The sequence below is a fragment of the Saccostrea echinata genome, unplaced genomic scaffold, assembly GCF_033153115.1.
Source record: "Saccostrea echinata isolate AGI-Se365-2 ecotype Australia unplaced genomic scaffold, CSIRO_AGI_Sech_v1 ptg000005l, whole genome shotgun sequence".
Classification (NCBI taxonomy): domain Eukaryota; kingdom Metazoa; phylum Mollusca; class Bivalvia; order Ostreida; family Ostreidae; genus Saccostrea; species Saccostrea echinata.
This window is the reverse complement of record NW_026889754.1, coordinates 18,313,146-18,320,355: the sequence shown is the minus strand read 5'-3', so window position 1 is coordinate 18,320,355 and position 7,210 is coordinate 18,313,146.

Here is a 7,210-nt window from a genome sequence, read left to right as displayed (position 1 = left end):
CAAAACAGCATGTTATAATAAGTGTTGATGTAGTTTGAAGGTTTCCTACAGTTTTAAATAGAAAATCATTTCATTTCAATCATTTGGATGATGGCATAGTTAATATTTCCCGTACAAATTAGACTCTGCCCCCTTTTGTAACCTTAACTGTGCTGCATAGACATCTTCTGATCAGAAATGAGTATAAAAATTCCTAAAAATCATTAACAAATTCTATAAACATGATATATCAAGAAAAATATGCAATACTTGAACACATTATCATAATTTACATTTTAAATAGACGTGTCAGAGTTGAAATAGAGCCATATTTCAGTATTCTATCATTGTGTTAACTGAACACTAAAGAGATGTTGAGTGCAGCTGATAGACTATTTACACGGGTCTCCCCAACTCCTTCATATTATACGTCTAAGAAAATAAATATCTGGGTCATATGAGATAATATTATGGAACATATCTGTGGGATTATGAAATAATACGTTCTTGATTTTTATGAATAATCATGATGATATTAATAGGGCTTTTACAAGATGCTAGTTTGCTGTTGGAATCCAAAGCATATCCACATATGACTGTTTCTTGATTACCTCATTAGCCATTCACAAAGTTATATCCAAATGAGGAACACCAGACAAATTAGACATATGCTTGTGCATATTTCTTCTCAAAATATTCCTTTAGATGGTGTAGTTTCAAAATTGCTGGCAAGCTTTTAAGTCATCAGTAAGAAAAGTAACAAATAAAACAATAATTATTAAATATATATTCGTACACGAAATCTTTATAGATATTTTTTTTATTATAAGACATTACACGATTAAACATAATATTAAAACACCAACTATTATTTCTGGTTCTGGTAAAATATGTCATTTGAACTGTGTGCAACGTCTATAGGTTGTTAATCATTGTCAAACATAATTTTCTTATTTACCTAGTGTCCACAAATTTACGTCGACATCGCTGTTCATAAAATGTCAGTGACGTATAAGTAGTATGGGATTACTTTAAAATGACAATTGAAAAAAAAAAAGCAAATCAAAAATTATGCAAATTGAATTTAATATGTCTGCACAAATAATCGGATTTATGTAGTGAATGCGTTATAAATCCATTTATCACAGCGCCCCACGTGGAAGGATGCGCGCGCAATATATGCGCAAGCATTTGTACATTCCATTCTCACACCATTTCCAAATGTTGCACGTTTAGGGTTTGCTGTGAATTTTTAAGAAAATTTAGAATATTGCACAATGACATTGTCAAAAGACTGTGGTGTACAAAGACGAGGTTTTTCTGATTGTTTGCACTAATTGTACCGTTAGTGTACTTCAACATGCTAGAGTTTTTGACTTCGCGACGAAGGGCTGTAAGGAGCGTATGGACGTTAGCCGAGGCTCTTACTTGTAGGAGTATCGTTGCTGTAAATATTGACAAAGATGTCCACAAGATCTTTAGTCGCCAAAGCCAAACAAGGCATTACAAAATGGAGAGAGAGAATAACGTCAATACCAGCAATGAGGAGGACATGCATAATACTACTACACACAGCACAAACGGTATGTCATCTTGTATGCCTACATCAATTATTAGTATAATGTTTTCACTGTTGTATCAATTACATTTAAAAAAAAAAAAAAAAAAAAAAAAAAATGCACAAGAAAATACTAAATGTTCAGTTAATCGATCATTCTGTTAAAATCAGTGGGAAAAGGCAAAGAATAAGCTAATCATTACAATTGGTTTTATTGTATTTAGTAGAATCTAAATTTAAGCACACCCTCTTCAACCACAGAGTTTAGAGCAATATAAATATAATTATGCACACGTTAAGACTGGGTTCCATAAAACTCCCATTGACTTGAATTAATTTAACCTCATACTCTTAAGATCACGCACTCGGCATCGTCGGTCATTGTTCCGATGTTGTAAGCGCCCGAGTATATACTTCATAGAGCCTTAATGTTATCGATATATGAGGCTATAATAATAAGACTAATTTATTTATTCAACAATCAATGAGCTTTGAAAGGGGGGCATATATATATATATATATATATATATATATATATATATATATATATATATATATATATATATATATATATATATATATATATATATAATTTATAAAAACAATACAGTTACGTTTATAGCAAGTAATGGCTGCATTACGTGCAATATTAACCTGATCCTCACTTGCAATATTTAACTGTCCTCGCTAGCATCCCTCATACAATTGAAAGACTAGTGTTTCGATGCCAAATATCGTTACTTATTGTGTATATATGTGCACATTGTTATAAAATATGTATTTTAAGCTTGTTCTCCCTTCGATTAACATCTTCGTGTCCGTCCTCAACAAATCAGCAACCCCGGCCTGGGGAACACTTTTTGAAACAGAAAACCTTAAATTTCGTTACTCCTAGGCATTCAATTAATAAACATCGGTCATTCTTAAGTAAATATTAAACTACTTCCAATATTTATGCATGTCATGTTCCACCAAAGCAAGAATTAGGCGATGAGTTGAGAAATGGTTTTAATTTAATTTAGGGCGCATGGAGTGAAGAGCAAATTAATTAATTAATTAATTGAAATTAATTTCAGTAGATCTGTATCAAGACAAATTCAGTATATGTTGCTGAGTGAAATAGCTATGGGCGAATGGCTGTTCCTTTTTCCTTAACACCTCTATCAAAACTAGGCCCATAAATCATGGAGGGGGATCAATATCCACATAACAATAAACCAAAAAATTTTATAGATTGAGGGCCATAATCGGTATGATAGTACCATTGATAAGATCTTTACCTGGCAAAATGGATACAAAAAATCGTTTTTAGACTATTGTCTAGAAAACCAGATGATTTTTTGCGTACTTGGCTTCGAATAACTACTATGTCAAACGCCTTCCATTTGTTGTTACACATCGTCACAAATAAATAAATAAATGAAGTGATTAATAAATTAATTAAACACAAATGAAATATTATCTTTTTTCACTCGTCAGGTCACAACCTGGTTCGAAATATGAAACGCATTTATTTATCTTGATGTCTTTCTGTTTTGCAAGTTCAGCTAACGCCAACATTTGCTCAAAATTGATGACACGTTTGGCGATTTTGGTCAGCATTGGGAATTCTTCAATGCGTTGAACATTTGTTCCCGTCACAAAAATTAATTCATCTGGGTTTGAAAATTGATACATGTCAAGTTTGTATTCTGACGAAAAGCTAATTAAACCTAAGATTTTGCTGATAGGAAGGGCCAATAAATCTTAAAAGTCACTTCAAATGAAATGCAATTCTTTCAGTGCCGTCTTACCGCTCTGTTACCAGCGTTCCCACGATGCAATGATTGGCATAAAAAATGCAGCAACTTTTCATTTGTATAAAGACCATTTGTTTTTATGTCATTTAAATTTTGAATCACTTTATATTTATTTCTTTACGATATGGCTGATTAAGCAGTAATATTCTTAAGCGCAGACGGAAGGCATACTGGCTGCGGGAAAGCCAGCATATGATTATACACCTATAATTGTAGTAAAGTTATTTTGGTTACGATTAGATCACACAACTTTATAAACAGACGTCAAAATATGTAAGATCTATACAGTTTGATTTGATGTTTAGTATATTTATAAATGACATACACGTTTTTAGATTTTACCTTATTAAATTGAGATCTCCATCTTAGAATTACTTGATCACACTTCACATGTTATCATCACGGAAGTACTATTTCATTTATCAATATTACTTACATATACAGTGTCAAATTTTACAATATACAAATACATGTATAGATTATTTAGTATGTATACACATAAATTGTTTGTACTGTTTGTAATTGTAGAAATCATGCTTGTTGTGATGCCTGAAAGGGCCCTGATTTGGAAATAAAGAATCTTATCTACCATACTATCATCATCAATAAATAAATAAATAAATAGTGTATTCCATCTCATGTTCTCATTAATGTTAATATGTATCCAAAAGTAGATAATTAACTATCTTTAGTAAGAAAACCTTTTTATACTAAGCACTTTAAGTTTAAACTCGGCACTGCATAAGTACAACCTCGTTATATAAAACGAGTACTTTCATCACGTAGACGTTAAACTGCAGGGGGGGGGGGGGCAGTAGGGTAAAGAGACACAGTTACTCTCTGTATTGTTAATTATTAGTCATGCACCATTGTTTACGAATCAGAGCAAACATTCCTGGTAATTTATTATTTATATTAACCTTAAAGTAGATGTGTTGCGTCTCAATATAAATATATGCACTATACATGTAAATTATATTCTTTTAGAACTTGAAAAGCTACTTACTTTCATGCGAATCAATTCAATTATTTGGAAGAGAACAATTTAAATGTTATCATTCATAGATTATAAACCCTACAGTTCAATAGAATAAGAAAGACATTTGAACTTTTTCTCTAGATATTTGGTTCATCTGTTCATTTTAATCACAGGCTTCTATAGCAGTAAATTTTAGTATGTTGTAACAAAGCAAGAGAGGAATGTGCTAGAATGGAGTTCCTAATCCGATATTCTATTGCGGGGCAAATGACCTTGGCTGTGTAAAGATATGCATTGATAAAACTGCCGAATCCTTAAATAGTTCAGTAAAGTTAACTATAGGGTCGTTTCCAGATGTGATGGGAAGTTCGATCAGGAAAAAGATCGCAAAAGTAATTAACTCAGTTACCAAGCATAATTAATCTAGTTACAACAGAGGATATTTTATATATACAATTCGTCTGGCAGTAAGCTAAAATTTTTAAAAGCGGGCTTAAAAACATAGTGAACTGCCAACTTGATTTAATATTATCATTTATAGTAGTAGTAGCATCATTGATATATATTGTGGGGGTCACGGCTGGTTTTGTGAGTAGAGTGTTAAGCTACCCCCACGTTTGTGGCGGCGTGCATATTACATGAGTAACTATGCACGTTTGGCGGATTTAGCTTAACACACTTCATCTCGACTAGCGCCGCTGTGAACAGGGCGCAGCTGCAACATAATTATTTTGACAACTGGTCAATGGAAAACAATTGACAGAACATTGATTAATTGAAATATTGTTTGGCTTAAACATAAACTTACTACAATTCATTGAATTGAGTGAGTATTGATTGATTGAACATTGATTGATTGAACATTGATTGATTGAATATTGAAACATTGATTGATTGAACATTGATTGATTGAATATTGATTGATTGATTGAATATTGATTGATATTATTGAAAATGGATTGATTCATTGGACTGAAACTTTTTGATTGATTCAACTGAATATTCATTAATTGATTGGATATTCATTAATTGAATTGATAAATTTATTGATTGATTGATTGATTGAACTTGATATTGATTGATTCAATTGAATATTGATTGATTGATTGAATATTGTTTTATAAGGCTGGCGCACCGCAAAATTTGGAAAGCAAACGCCAGTCTTATAGTGTAAAAAATGACATGTGTACAGTTAATATTGATTGATTGATTGATTGTTTGCTTTGATTGGAGGTGTGCCAAAAACCAATTGGGTCGGCACCCACTGAACACATGTATCTTAAATAATTGATCTGCAACCAGCCGTGGCCATATGATGCCAAACTTAATAAATAAATAATTAAGAAATGGTGTCACTTGTTTTTTAGTGGTAGTCTGTGATAATCGGATTTATGTAGTGAATGCGTTATAAATCCATTTATCACAGCGCCCCACGTGGAAGGATGCGCGCGCAATATATGCGCAAGCATTTGTACATTCCATTCTCACACCATTTCCAAATGTTGCACGTTTAGGGTTTGCTGTGAATTTTTAAGAAAATTTACCCGCCCTTCCACACCCCATATTACTTTGAGTTGTTTTCTGCGCCGAGTTCTTTTCATTTCAGAGAAAGAGGCCTAAGGAGCCAAGCTGTCAATCATTCTAAGACCTTGCCTTAGTCATGACCGGCCAAAGCTGCCATTCCTTGCCATACAGTGATGAATGCTATCGTGATGGACACTTCCAAGTACCAGAAGGAAGGACTTCGCTCACCCAATCGTATTGGCTTATTGACTCTAAACAGGGTGAAGCTGCAACACGATAACTATCGATCAAGGACTAGATAACACCCATCGTCACGGCTGGTCATCTTATTATGCGGACAGTATTGTCTCTGTAATTAACAGAGCGAAGAGCCAGTTGGAGAGATACATCGAATAGCGCTTAACACAAATCATCTTGACACGCGTCGCTGTTAACAGGGCGCAGCTGCAACTTGATTATGTGGATGACTTATCGATGGAAAACAATTAATTGACTTGATAATTAACACAGAACATTGATTAATTTATTGAAATATTGTTTGGCTTGAACATAAACTTACTACAATTCATTGAATTGAGTGAGTATTGATTGATTGAACATTGATTGATTGAACATTGATTGATTGAATATTGAAACATTGATTGATTGAACATTGATTGATTAAATATTGATTGATTGATTGAATATTGATTGATATTATTGAAAATGGATTGATTCATTGGACTGAAACTTTTTGATTGATTCAACTGAATATTCATTAATTGATTGGATATTCATTAATTGAATTGATAAATTTATTGATTGATTGATTGATTGAACTTGATATTGATTGATTCAATTGAATATTGATTGATTGATTGAATATTGTTTTATAAGGCTGGCGCACCGCAAAATTTGGAAAGCAAACGCCAGTCTTATAGTGTAAAAAATGACATGTGTACAGTTAATATTGATTGATTGATTGATTGTTTGCTTTGATTGGAGGTGTGCCAAAAACCAATTGGGTCGGCACCCACTGAACACATGTATCTTAAATAATTGATCTGCAACCAGCCGTGGCCATATGATGCCAAACTTAATAAATAAATAATTAAGAAATGGTGTCACTTGTTTTTTAGTGGTAGTCTGTGATAATTACTTGTGAAAAAAATGAATTGTTAAAAATTCAACCAAACAAACGTTCGATAGATATAACCCCATTATGGCATTTACCAGACCAGTAGCTCCATCAAGCGAGTATATCGAATACACTGTATGTACATTTGCAAATTAATAAACGGTTTAAAAAGAGTCAATCTCGACATAAAAAAAATGGTTTAGAAGAATATATCAATTAAAAAAAAAAAACAAACAAACAAACAAACAAACAAA